Source organism: Pogoniulus pusillus, chromosome 8 (genome assembly GCF_015220805.1).
Source record: "Pogoniulus pusillus isolate bPogPus1 chromosome 8, bPogPus1.pri, whole genome shotgun sequence".
Lineage (NCBI taxonomy): Eukaryota > Metazoa > Chordata > Aves > Piciformes > Lybiidae > Pogoniulus > Pogoniulus pusillus.
The window spans coordinates 32,814,609-32,829,810 of NC_087271.1; the positions used below are offsets into that span (position 1 = coordinate 32,814,609).

A 15,202-nucleotide genomic window follows, 5' to 3' on the forward strand; every position below is an offset into this window, starting at 1 on the left:
CATTTTTTCCAGGCTCTAATCTCACCACTATAGTTCTTACATGTGGGATTGTAACAAAATAAAAGACCTGCTGTCACTGCAAAAGATTTTGGCTTACAGCGAAGAGAAAGGTGCCTCAACATGAAGCCATATGCTACCAAATTACCCTGCTGTATACTAGAATGAAGTTTTTCTCTGTGGCAGAACCAATTTAAGTAACTCCTGCCTTCTTTCACTTTCCTATATTATTTCTTCCACATTTTATCAACAATTTCATTATCCATTTTAAAAGGCTGGGCCCCACAAACTGCTGGATTGGCACGATTGAGAGGTAAAAAGTAGGAGTAAGTGCACAAACTTTTACAAGCTTTGTTGACAGAAAAAACTACTAGGGAGTACTTTCCAAAAAAATTGTATCAACAAATAAAATAAGTGAAATGCTGAGAACACTTCAGAATGCAAAAAAGATTTGGCAGTCCTCTATTTAGCTACAAAAGACAACACTATTGTACAAAGAACGCTACCAAAAAGCAAACTTTATGTTCTAAAATGACCTCAAGTACACTTCCTGAAGTAAAGTGCTAGAAGTAAAGGTAGAATAACTAAACCAGGGGATGGTAAATACATCTGAGAATACTGTTAATACAAGAAATAAATTACATATTAGATAGAATAGCAAGCTTTTCCATAGAGACACACAAACACAAATCCAGCAGGTTAAATAAGAAGTATTTTCATTTCTAAAACATATAAGGGGCTTTGATACATTTAAAAATAAATCTGCTCCCTCTTAACCCACAGTTGTACAAAATCAAAGCCATTTTATCTGCTCAAGGCCAAGTCTTTTTGAAGCCAGGTACTGCCACCAAGTGGTGGTGAAATTCTGTATGCAAATCTAATTATTCCCCATGTGCAGAGTATACAGAACTGAAAATGATCCCCCACTGCCAAACATGAGTGAGAGTGTACAAAGACATTTAAAGTTATTCAATCAAAGCAAAACCTACAGAATTTTCATATCCATGAATAAAACTGACTTTCAATTTAGATACTAAGGTTTTTCCCTATAATACTGTCTTTTTTGTTCAGACACCTTTTGTGGGCAGCAGGGCAAAGAACCCTTTCTTTCAATGTGAATCCAATAGATGAGCAAATCAACTCTAATAATGAATCGTTTTTCATAACTCTATACAAATTCCCACAGAGCTCTGGCTACAGAGGTCTTATTTTTATCATAATCCCAAATTTCAAGGAAAGCCAAACTCAGTAGTTGAAATAGAAGACCTCTTAAGATACAATAATTCATCTTATGAATTAGATAAGCTATTTAATGCACTTTGTAAAGATAACAACCAGACTGGGCAGTGTCAGTCCTACATATCACAGGTGAAAATTTGCATGACAACATGATGCTGCCCAATGGATTTACAGTCCAACTTTCTTTTAGACAACATTAAGGAGTTTAACCCATTTTATTGAGACAGATCTTTGACCATGATACACCTTTCAGCTTCAGAAAAATCCTGAGCTTTTCTATTATATTTACTAAGTTGCAATCCCGTTTTATCCAGCGTAACCCAAAACATATCTAGCAATTTCTTATGCTTTCTGGGTTTTTAAAAAATGTATTATTTTAATAGCATCACAAATTTGGTTTCTCTTGCTGGTGTAGAGAATTCTTAACTGCTAAAGCATGCTGTATTTACCAACTACAAAACCACTGTCCAAAATGAAAGCTCTACTTTTATTAATTTAATTTAGAACCTTACTGTAATGGATGATATTTACCCATCCTTACCAAGAAACTACCTCTCATCAGACTCTACATTCTTTCAGGGATCAAGGGTTAAAAAGATAGTAGTTTAAGTAACAGTGCCAGGTACAGGCAAAGAAATCCATTTTATACACTTTCAGATTATGAACAGTCAGCTTTGAGAAAGTTACTATCCTTAATGATGGACATATGAAATAATAGCTTTGTACATGAGCAGATGAACAAACAAACCTCTTAATTTCAAGTGACAAGAAAAGGTAAAGTCACTCCCCTAATAACTGTGTTTTGGCTGGCTGGGGATTTTTTTTGGTGTCTGCACTGAGTTGTGGGAATTAAATTTGTTATTTATAAATCTACAAGATACTGTAGCCACAACACTTGAGTGGAGACAGGAAACAAAATATAGCTGGAAAATGCAGATTATTTGCTAATTTTAAGTGTTTCACTTGTCCTTAATGCTCTTCACAGAACCTTCTTCAACTTTGCTATGTTGTTTTTCAGTCACTAAATTTGTACTCAAGAAGCAATACACATCACAATGCACACCTGGTGTATCAGAAATTTGAACAACAGGACCTGGATTTTGTTTTGTTCCCTGATAATGTCTAATCTTTTCATTGATCTACTGGCTATGGAGTTTTTTTCACCTAACTTTCAAAGCCTCGAGATCTCCTCTAAGCAGTAACAATATTGATGAAACATCATTACACTGTTTCCATGTATTCTTTTACACATTGTTCTGTGCTTTTGTAACATATGCAGAAGTACAGGCTTTATGCCCAGACACCTGATTTTTTGTATTACACACAGCTAACTACCACTAAGATGAAGGTCTTCAGAAACTTCATTCAGAAGATTTCAAGCTTAAAGAAACCACTGTTGTATATCAGACTTCTGAATTGATTTCTGTATTTAAACCACTAATGAGATAAATCAAGAAACAGAACACAAACTGTAAGCATCAAGTACTGAAAGCACTAGAAGGCACACAGAACAATCAGGAGCATCACTGTGACTTCAAGTTCCCACCCCAGCCACAATTCATGTTTTACACTCATCCTCTGTGAAAGAAAAAGATTTCCTTCTGCAGTTAGATTTATTCCTTCTCTCAAAGCAGCCCATTTTAGAAAACTGAAAAATGAGGTTAAGTCAGTAAATACTCTCTGTGCATAAAGATGCATGTAACTGCGGTGGTCCAGCTTACTTTTAATTGTTCATAGTTCAGAAGACAATACCTAATTGAAGTTCTGAATCAGCTACACATTATACAAAGCAACACTGAAGAGTTACTTTAAATTCCCCACAAAGCATTCTGCTAGAATCAGTATTTTGAAGTTGACAGCAGTCAGTTTTAGAAAAGCAAAAGATACAAAGCAGATCATGTCTATTTTAATATGAACATAGCACATTTTAAAAGGTATGTTAAGTCAACATATTAATTGGATATTTGAAATTAAGAAACAGCTCATCTGAGCAAGCAGAATCACCCTCTCATCTCCTCAGAGCATCAAGTTAATGACATCTCCGAATAGAGCTTCTTGCAGTAAGTCAAACAGCAATCAGGAAATGAGAAGCCAGCTTTTCTTCATTACGGAAGCCCATGTACAGGAGTCCATCATGTCCTGTCTCCACAGCAGAGAATTTACCAAACTGTGAAGCTCATCTACTCTCAAAAAACTCAAGCTAAAACAGACTAAGGCAAATTGTTAAGTGTTTCATATAATTCAATGGAGACTGGTTTCATAGTTCAAAGTATTCCTGGAGTACATTATCAAGTAGCAAGAAAAACAGCTGGGTTTAGCTATTTTTTTTCTCAAAATAAGGGTGGGGAGGGAGAATGAGGAGAGATGTTTTTCCTAGATGAAAACTTCACAATTGCAAATAATCATTTAAGTTCTGCAGCTCATGAGTACCAACAGTAAATCTTCAAATATTATTTTTTCTTTCAAATAACTCCCAAAAAAGTTCCTAAGGATTGGTAGGGGGAGGGGAAAAAAAAAAAAAAGGAAACCAAATCCACAACAGAATTTCATTATTAAAAATTGGATCTGTTCTTTTGGTAGCTGGTCAAATTTCCCATACAGTTACTTCTTAATAGTGTCAGTTTAACATGCTGCTTTGACAATGCAAACTACGCTTCCAGTATTTTACAATCAGGTAGGCAATATGCAGAGGATTAAATGCCTTTGAAATACTCATAGTTTTGGCTCTCAACACCTAGCAGAATGGCTTGATAGCTTTTTGACTATAATTTAGGGGGAGAAAAGCATAATATTTACTGTAATCTTGAATATTAAGGGGACATGTGCTTTGTTCTTATTTTGGTATCACAGAAGTGACACCATGCCCATAAATTACAGTAAGCAAAACGCAAGTTTCATAACAATTTTCACTGACCACTTTTTCTGTGTTTAGCAATATAACATAGAATCAGAGTAGTTTGGGTTGGAAGGGACCTTTAAGATCACACGGTTTCAATCTCAACTGCCATGGGCATGGATACCTCTTACTAGTCCATGTTGCTCAAGATCCTATCTGATCTGGCTCTGAACACTTCCAGAGTTAGAGTCTCCACAGCTTCTCTGGACAGCCTATTCCAGTGTCTCCTTGCCATGAATGGTAAAGAATTTCCTCCTAATGTCTCATTTAAATCTAGCTTCTTCCAGTCTGAAGTCATTAACCCCATAGTGCAAATACGTGCCTTTGTAAAAAGTCCCCCTCCAGCTGTCCTGTAGGCCCCCCTCAAATACTGGAAGGCTGCAATAAAGTCTTCTCTTCTCTAGGCTGAACAACTTCAAGTCTCTCAGCCTGTCTTCACAGGAGAGGTGCTCCAGCCCTCTGATTATCTTCATGACGTTCCTCTGGACCCACTCAAACAATTCTATGTCGTTCTTCTTTTGCAGGCTCCAGAGGTCGACACAGTACTGCTGGTGGGGTCTCATGAAAGCAGAGTAGTAAAGGAGAATCACCTTCCTTGACCTGCTGTTCACACTCCCTTTTGATGCAACCCAGGATATACTTTCAGGGCTGCAAGTGCACATTGCCAGGTCACGTTGAGCTTTTCCTCAACCAGCACACTCAAGTCACCCTCCTCAGGGCTGCTCTCTATCCATTCTCTGCCTAGGCTTTATTTGTGATTGGGATTGCCCCAATCCAGGTGCAGGACATTGCACTTGGCTTTGTCAAACTTCATGAAGTTGGCACTGGTCCACCTCTCAAGCATGCCAAGGTGCCTCTGGGTTAGATCTCTACCTTCCAGCATGCCAACTGCACCACACAACACACAACACGTTGTCATTGGCAAACCTGCTGAGGGTGCACTCAATCCCACTGTCCATGTCACTAAGATGTTAAACAGCACTGGTCTCATTTCTGACCCATGAGAAACACCTCTCTCCACATCAACCATTGACTGTTATGCTTTGAGTGTGATCATCAAGCCAATTCCTTATTCACCAACTGGTCCAACCTCTCTAAATCCACGTATTTCCAATTTACAGATTGCAATGTTGTGGGGGACAGTGTCAAATGCTTTGTACAAGTCCAAGGAGAAAAAACTAGTCCAGGTAATTATGGTATTTAAAAAAAGTTTAAAAATCTCAAACTAATCAAACAGCAAAAAACCCAAACAAATCACAAAACTTCTACTCACCTTTAATTAAGCTGTGAGATCCAATTCCACGTCAAAACAAACCTGCAAAATAAAACAAGAACTTACTGTACAGCTAACATTGCTTTTTGCTTGTGTTCTAGACTATCAAAATGCAGCCAAAGTACAAATAAACGCACAGATAGAATTATAGAATCACAGAATCAGCCAGGTTGGAAGAGACCTCCAAGATCATCCAGTCCAACCTATCACCCAGCCCTACCCAGTCAACTAGACCATGACACCAAGTGCCTTATCCAGTCTTTTCTTGAACACCTCCAGGGACGGTGCCTCCACCACAGAAGTGACACCATGCCCATAAATTACAGTAAGCAAAATGGTGGTCTCAGTAGAAATACCACAATTTCAGTGGCCTTCTCTCAAATTTATGTGTAATTTCCAAACAACACCACGTTGATGCTCCGATTAAGAAATCTACCAAGAAATCCTACCAAATACACACATGCTGTTAAACTAAGTGGAGAGAAAAGGGAAGAAAAAGTTGCATGGTAAGAAAAGCTCTGCTGCATTTTCTGCTAGTGCCTTCAAAGTCAGCTGTCTTAAGTTTCCTGAATGGAAAATGAAGCACAGAAAGAAAACAGTTACAAATGAAAGCTTTCTAGGGAAAAAAAAAAAAATCAACATATCCAAGATTAAGTGAGCCTCACTAATTACTTATCTTTCCTAGGACAAATTATTTTAAGGCTAGATGGCCCATTTAAAATCATAACTTACTTTGCCTTCATGAAGACTGATGAATGTCAGATTAAATGCTCTGATTTCTGTTTTGTTCATGATCTTTAACAAAATTATACATGGAAATTTTCACTCACGTGTGAAATATCTATACTGAATTAATGAATCCATCATCAAAATTTAACTCTGATAGAGGTATCTATCATCACACACTGCCTAAGATTCTTCCCCTCAATTTGTTTACAAACAACATTTTGATCCTGAGTCCTCCAGTCTGCCCATAGCTGCCTCAAAGACACCTGCTTAAATTACAAGGAGAGTAAGAAAAGACAGATCTTTTGAAAAAAGTCTTGCTGGGCAGTATAAAGCAACAGAAGACAAACAGCCAAGTTCTTTTCCCTATCTCCAGGATCATTTCCTAACTATGAAACTGTGGCACTTACACATTAGTATTATTTAAAAGATCTACTCATTTCTCAACTGCATTACAGAAAAAAAATCTTCACATTTTAGACTCATATTCATGTGCCTAGAAAAGCTGAAGTTTTACTTTCAAACAGCAGTGGAGTCCTACTGTACATTACAACAGGTAAATGTACAGTTACAGGCAAAAATGCTCACAAAATAGAACCTGTGCAGACTTTACATTGTCCAAAATCAAGATCAGCAGTAAGTCAGACAGCTCAGTAAACCTCTGCACTTTGACTGGGCAGTCAACCCCAGTACAGCACTCCTCTCACTTCCAAGAATTACATCAAGGACTGATCCCATGTAAAGCGGTCTCACAATGCCACTGCAGCAATTCTCACATCTTCAGAACACTGCAATTACCTAAGCACCAGCAGTAACTGTTCTCAACACAGATCTGGAGGATTGCGATTCAAATGCAGACAGAATCTTTGCATCAAAGGATTAAGTCCAGCCATCTGTAGATGACTCTGTTAGTACAACAGGTAGTCACAGGATCCCTTACTTCCATAGAAGCACATTATTTTTGACCAATCAATTTATTCTGCTTACATAAAATGGGCAGTCTTACCCCTCTATCTGGAGGGTGTGTACTCTTGTACTCAGTGAATTTACTCTTTGGAGAACAACTGAATGCAAGTACACTCGAACGTATGCATTCTTTGGTTCACAGGGAGCTCAGAGATCACTTCAGGGATAAATTTTGGGGTTATCCTGTATCTACTTCTGGCACAAATAGAAAAAGAACAGAATAAAGAAGATGGGACATCATAATTTGGGTATTGTCCAGCTGAAGGAAAGCTGACAGAAGTTTCACAAAGAGATCATCAACATGCAAACTGCTCAAGGATCAAGGGGCTGGCCACTGGAGCCCCGTGTTAGAAATGTCCAAGGATCCTATGAAATTAACTCCCCTTTTTGAGATTTCAAACCAACCGGTGTTCAAAGGCCCAGCCAATGGCAGACAGTACGTGCCCTGGCATGCAAATGGCTAGACCAAGGAAATTCAGTCTGCAATAAGACACCAAATTTTATCCCAAACTACTGACAGCCTTGAGAGTCTCACCGTATTTGACCTACAGATCCTATAGTACTTAACCAACACTCACTTCTCAAAGGTCTTTCTGCTGTCAAGGAAGATTCCTCTCAATCCAGCACAATCAAACTAACACTTACTGTTCATTTCAAGAGTGTTAAAGGTTGTATATATGTAAAACACTCTTTCTAGCTAGAGATCAGCTACAAAGGTTTCCATACTACTGCTTTCCCAAGTAAACAACAGCTATAACCACTACTTGCAAATTCAGGTTCACAAAGAACTAAGTTAACTACCTTCACATCTATAAAGACAGCAGAAAATACTTTCCATACCTCTTGCACCAAGTTCGTAACCATTCAATACTAGATTTACATAAAGACAAATAATCAAATTCAAATGTGAGCTACTACACATAACTTGCCTAACTGCTCCTCTTGTCATTAAAGCTGGATTTTATGTCAAGACTGAAGTTATTTTTATTAACTATTTACGTTAAGGCACTGTAATAAACTATTGCCTCTCTCTGAGGAAAATGTTTGAGAAATACTAGAATGCAAAGCTGTACAAGTAAATAAAATTTGCAGTAATCCTGACAACAGTTTTGAACTATTTATCATAACTGATACTTCTCCAAATCTATGTTATTCTAAACTTAATCAACCAAATTACAAATGCTACAATCAAATTTAGCAAACTATAAAAATCCAACCGAAACCAAACAGAATCCCAACACTCTTCTTTTATGGTAGTTAATGCAAAGTGATATGTAAGCGTAGTTACCACACTGAAGCTTGTATTATCCAGAAATCAAATTAAGCAAAAAGTTAACACCTCACAACATGGAGACAAAAAAAATTATGTCCTTTTACATGAGATGCTTCTGACTTCAAAGAATATGCAGTGACTGAACAAAAGACAGTAAGCAAGAGACTGCAAGAGAGGACTGCCTCTTGCATTTTGAATCTCCTGCTAGATTTTGAGCTATCTGAATAGTTCAAAGACATTACAGTTCTTACTTTGTCTACTCTTCTTAGTAAATGTCACATGCACAGTTCCCAAAGCTGTGGTAGGGCTTTCATATGGAACTGTTGAAATCTCTCATTCTTTGACTCAGAGAAAGTTTTGCTTTTTGACAACACCCCATATGGGATAGCGATGCACTTCAAGGAAAGTGTGACAGCACAGGAAATGAACACAGCTGATAATGCCTCAGACTGTGAAACTGTTTCAGTCCCAACAAGACAATTACACGTAGAAGAATGCAACATTAGAAATATCACAGCAGGGAAAAAAGCAGTCAGAGTAATTTCAATGGGGGAAAAAAAATCCCAAAAAACCAACCAAACACCAAAACAAAAACCTTGTGTTTTTACCTTCAATTACATAAAATAATGGACTGAATTATTATTTCAAAAATTTGTATTACTTAAACATAAAAAACTGAAAAGCCATCAGAGGGAAAACTATTCTAGGCAGACTGGGATATGGGCTAACCAAACATATACTGGTCAAAAAGGCTGCCTGCCTTCTCCATCACAAAAGAGATAAATAAGAATGTAGAGATGTACACAATAGGCACATAATAAAGATGGAAAGATATCTGGAGAGAAGCAAGGGGAAACAAGCTTAAGAGCTGAATACTTTGAGCATACAGTATCTCATAGGCAAATTTAAAAGCTAACTGAGAGTATCATAAAAGCATTAAACTGAAACATCAGTTTAAAAACGGAGTTATGGAAACATTTAGAATGCAAAAGTGGTAAGAGAAAATATTAATATGCTGTTTCTGAAGTTTACTTAAGAATGCAGTTTTCTCCTAGCTAAACTTAGGTGTGATATTCTAAGTATTGATATTTCATATGGAAGTTTGTAGTCCATAAATAAACTGACTGTCACTCTTTGCAGCAGGAATTACTGTAAGCAGTAAGCTGCAGAAAAAAAATTCACCTTCTTTATCATTTCTCTACCAGTTTAACTGACAGATGAACATACTGCTTGCCAAAAAGCCAGACATTTTTCAGTCACACTTCAGCCTATTTATCTTGACTATACAAACTAGCCCCTCACTTCTTGCATCTGTATACCTGAAATAAAACAGGTTGTCTTAAATAGGAAAAAACTAAACCACAAAATTACGTCATCATCTCCCCACTTCACTCCAGACTACCAATGGCACTTTAGCATCATGTTTGATGTTCTCCTTTGATTATGCTGCCAGCAAAATCTTGTCAATCCATTACCACTGACCTACCTCTATTCATCAGCCACCGAATCACTCTCTCCTCCCGTCTGAATTACTACATATTCCTTCATTAAATGCAGCCTCCCAAAATACAGTTACATACCCTCTAAGCACTGCAAAAAAGCACTCCAGAGAAATTAAACAAGATCTTGCCTATGCCACAAAAGCTGATTATGGTTCCTCACAAACTTCTAGCTCCAGGTTGCACACTCAGTTTCCCAGCTGAAACCACATAATTGGAAAACCAAAGCAGAAGTCTTCTTCATTCAAGTGCTTTTCTAAGGAATCAACATATCTAATTCAAAAGCATGCATTGTGTGTCTTAAAACAACCAAGCTTGTGATAATATGAGGCAGCACTTTCCATGTGCTCATTTTAGGAAAGCAACCTGTAATGTTTCAAGGTTCATTTTTACAATACCAAACTGTACAACAGTGTTAAGGCACTGTAATCTCACCCTCTTTCTACAAAATCCATGGATTTTTAATAAAAAGACAAAGTTAAGCACAAGAACAAAAGAAGTTAAGGTTGTGTACATCAAATTAAAAAAAATCTCCTTTTGTGTATTACCAGGTAGCAACATTCTAGTGTTCAAATTACTTTCACATACTATGCATTTTTGTACAGCTTTAAAGTTGCATTGCCTGTAACTTCACCAAGACTCCCCAAAAGCTAAATGAACTACAGAAAGTGTGATCTGCTACAGGTATATGGGACATAACACACATACAAGACACCAGTGAAGAGCAAACAATTTATTGTCAATCAATCCACAGAATCCTGACACACACAGAAGCACAGCAATTCATTTTCACATAGTCACTGTACTTCACATGTCCCTTTTCTGATGTACTGCATTACATTGAAATTCTTCACTGTAACTGCACTCTTCCCTATAAACAAAAACACCTGCAAAAAGTTGACTCTGCAATACTTACAATTACATCCTTATGAAATAAAACACAATGCAGATTCCACTCTAGAATCTATTCCTTATTTGTAGGTCTTCAAATAAGATTTTGGTTGGCCACATTTTACTTCTAACTCAAAATATGAAAAAAGCATCTTAGAAACTCTGCTGCATAAAATAGTCAACTAACACATTAAAGGCTCAGTTTCTGAAAGCCAGAAGTATGTCACCAGATACAATACACTTCACAAAATAGTGTCAAGGTGTTTAAAAAAAACACTACAGACATCAATATTTTGTATGGTTGGGGAGCTTTTTTTCCAGGAAGCTGCTTTATAAGGACATTAATAAAATTTAAATCCATTAAACATTTTCCTTGGGTGCAGAAAAAACAGTAAATAGGTTCTTTAAAATACATACTAGAAAGCAGATTTACCAATAAATAGACTGCCATTGTAAAACAAGAAGTCTGATGATATGTACTAATATCTAAGAGCATTTAAAATCTCTGTTCTCACTACAGCCACTTATAGCTAAAAGCAGTATCTTGCACAACACTTCTAATAGTTAAGGCAGTACATTAATAGTCAAGCTATGCTGTTACTGTAGCAACAATGATTCCTGGTAGCCATTTTCTTTTTAGCTTTAACACTGTCCCAAAGCCAATAGTCCTTACCTCAATTTCAGTTTAAACTCAAAGCTGACAAACTGCTTGGCAGTTTTCTCTTTGGCCACATACTTCAGATACTTCCCTTCAGACTGTCTTCTACAGTTTAATGGTTACTTACCTAACAGTGTTCTCTGGTGGTGGACTCAATACAATTCCCACTTACACCAATGAAAACATGACAGCATGGCAATCTAGGTTTTGAGGGGTTTGGGTTTTGTTTTTAAAACCACATATTTTTAGGACATTGAACAGTTGGCAGGACACTGGAAGGTCAGAGACGTACTTCATTAGTTTAACCTGCAGTCTCCAAGAACACAGCCCAAGGTTTATAACTGACAGCAGCCACAGAGTACCTCCTCTCACATTACAGACTGAAGTATCAGAAGCAATTGCTATAGCCAAATGCAATTTTAGTAGATTTGACATGTTCAAATTTGCTGTATATAGAAAATCATTTTAAGACAAAACTAGCATAGACATTCACTTCCAACTCCTCCACACTTTTGCAGTCTTCAAAATGACACCTGAAATGCTTGTCTGGCTTTCTTAAGACTGGACTTCAGGTGAGGGTTTGTTTTTAATAAAATCCTACACGTCAAAAATAGTGATATGACATTATTTCCAATTCTGTCAAAAAAACCATCTCCCTTTCTTGTATCATGACAGCATGAAAGAAAGCAACAGTGGGAGGGTATTAAAATGAAAGTGAAACACATAACCATTTTAACAGCAAAGAGTGGAAATACTGAACTGGTATTAGTGTGTTAAGTGCTCCCTATGAAACAGAAACCTAAGTTCAAGTTTGGTTCCTCACAAGTTTGTTACAGAATCATAGAATCAACCAGGTTGGAAGAGACCTCCGAGATCATCCAGTCCAACCTAGCACCCAGCCCTAGCCAGTCAACTAGCCCATGACACTGAATGCCCCATCCAGTCTTTTCTTGAACACCTTAAGGGATGATGACTCCACCACCTCCCTGGGCAGCCCATTCCAATGGCAAATCACTCTCTCTGTTAGGAGGAAGAACTTCCTCCTAACATCCAGCCTATACTTCCCCCGGCACAACTTGAGACTGTGTCCCCTTGCTCTGTTGCTGGTTGTCTGGCAAAGAGACCAGCCCCACCTGGCTACAGCCTCCCTTCAGGTAGCTGCAGACAGCAATGAGGTCCCCCCGAGCCTCCTCTTCTTCTGGCTAAACACCCCCAGCTCCCTCAGCCTCTCCTCATAAAGTTTGTGTTCCAGGCTCGCACTGGCTTTGTCACCCATCTCTGGACATATTCCAGCACCTCAACATCTCTCTTGAATTGAGGAGCCCAGAACTGGACACAGTACTCAAGGTGTGGCCTGAACAGTGCTGAGTACAGGGGAAGAGACACCTCCATTGTCCTACCAGCCACACTGTTCCTGATCAAGGCCAGGATGCCATTGGCTCTCTTGGCCATCTGGGCACACTCCTGGCTGCTCTCTTCCCAAATCAGTTTCAGGAGAATAGGTAGCTATGCTGGGATCATGAGCTCTAAGCCTGCTGTTGTCTGTCTAGACAGCATTTCTGACATTTCCTGTAGACCATGACAAGAAAGGCAATCTCCTGCTCACAGCCTCAGAGGACAGCTATTCTCTATGCATACAAAATCTCCAAAATCTAACAAAAAATTTCCCAGAGACCTCATGCACACTTCGAATTCACTATGTACTTGCAAACCTCTGCTTGTAAACTACTAATAAATATCTCATAGGTGAGGGCTTAAGCTTAAAGTGAAGGGAGGTATATGCAGAACTCTGAACCAGTCTGGTGTGGCTGAGACATTTTACTCTGATATCCCTGCAACAGAAACCTCCAGCAGAGGACAGAGTTGACTCTGACTCCAGAGTATGAGTCTTTAAGTACTAACTTGCTTACCAGAGGAAAAAAGCTGAGATAATAACCATCTAAATCCAAGTCCCAGTACTGCAGTAGTTTTGTTCAAATAAAATATACATATATTGTACACAATAGGATTCAACTACTACTTAGCAGATTTGAAGTGAAGCTGTAAAATACTTTGCTTTCTAATAGGTTTTGTATACACACTTCTACTTATGATGTATGAAAGATCGCTTAGGGGAGTCACATGTACACAACCAGTAATGAAAAAGTCTGTCCTTCATTTTGAAGGAGATCTTTTTTTTTTCCACAACAGAGGGTTGGTTTTAGTGAAGGAGTCAGGTTAGAATATGCTGCCAATGTTATCACTTGAATAGTTGTTGAAAATTATTTTTCAAGTAAAACCCCATTTCCTTTCTGAGCTACTCAGTGTTCACTCTTGATTTGGTAGGATTTTAAGCTTCCAACATTGACTATCACCTACATAAACAGGAAAAATTATTTCCTGCTTTTTTACATCTTCATGCTTGATAACTCTTAGGTGTTCTTTTGTTTTTGTTGTTTATAAATAGGAACAGCCCACATCTTATAACCCATTTTACACTACCACACCTGGCAAACAAACCAGGGCAAATGTTTCCACACACCTCTTCGACATGTAGTTCAAGACCACTAGTTACAATTTTACACTCCACTGAACAAGCCACACATCACCAACACCACAACTACAGATCAGCTCTGATACAGAACCACTATGGCTGGAAAAGAACTTTAAGATCAAGTTTAACCACCATTTAACTCTACCAGAGCCACTACTACACCATATCCTTGAGCACCATATCTAGATAGCTTTTAAGTACATGCAGGGATCCAACCACTTCCCTGGGCAGCCTATTCCAGTCTTTAATAACTCTTCTGGTATAGAAGTTGTTTCTGTGTAACCTAAACTTCACATGGCATCACTTGATGCCATTTCCTCTTCTCCCATCAGTTGTGACTTCTGAGAAGAGACTGACACTCAGCTCTCCACAACCTCCTTTCAAATTAACTGTGGAATGATAAGGTCTCCCCTCACCTTTTCTCCAGATGAAACAATCCCAGATCCCTCACCCACTCCTCCTAAGACTTATTCTTCAGACTCTTCACCAGCAGCCTCAGTGCCCTTCTCAGGACCAGCTCCAACACCTGTATTTCTTGTAGTGAGAGCCACAAAACTGAACACAGTACCCAAGGTTTGGCTTCACCAATGCTGAGTACAGGGGAACAATCACTTCCCTGGTCCTGCTTGTCACGCTAGTACTCATGCACGCCAGGATGCTGTTGGCCTTTGTGGCCACTTGAGCATACTGCTGGCTCATGTTCAGACAGCTGCCAGTCAACATCTCCATGTCCCTTTCTCCTGAGCAGCTTTCCAGCCACTGTGCCCCAAGTCCCATAGCACTGCATGATGCTGTTGTGGCCCAAGTGCAGGACTCAGTTCTTGGCCTTGCTGAAGCCCATATGGCTGGCCTCAGCCTATGGATCCAAACTGTCCAGGCCCCCAAGAACCTTCCTACCCTCCAGCAGATCAACACTCCCACCTAACTTGGTGTCTGCTAGCATAAAAAGCATGCTCTCAATCTCCTCATTGAGACAACTGGTAAAGATATTAAATAGGAGTGACCTCAGTGCTGAGCCCTGGGGAACACCACTTGTGTCCAGCTGCCAACTGCATTTAACTCTGTTCACCACCATTCTCTGGGCCTGGCCATCCAGTGTTTGATCCATCCAGGCCTATGGCAGTCAGTTTTCTCAGGAGGATGCTGTGGGGAACAATATCAAAGGCTTTTACTAAGTCCAGGTAAACAACACCCACAGCCTTTCCCTCATCCACCAAGCAGGTCATCTTGTCATAGAAGGAGATCAAAGTT

General features: G+C 38.8%; 1 protein-coding gene across 6 annotated transcripts in view; it reads right to left on the bottom strand.

The window, feature by feature from the left end:
- Positions 1–15,202, bottom strand: part of ZNF644 (zinc finger protein 644) — a 57,328-nt gene that overhangs the window by 28,957 nt on the left and 13,169 nt on the right. For all 6 annotated transcript variants that reach the window (XM_064147979.1, XM_064147977.1, XM_064147978.1 and 3 more), the window contains exon 2: positions 5,406–5,447. The gene's annotated coding sequence lies outside the window, so the exon portion shown is untranslated. The remainder of the gene's footprint in view (positions 1–5,405; positions 5,448–15,202) is intronic.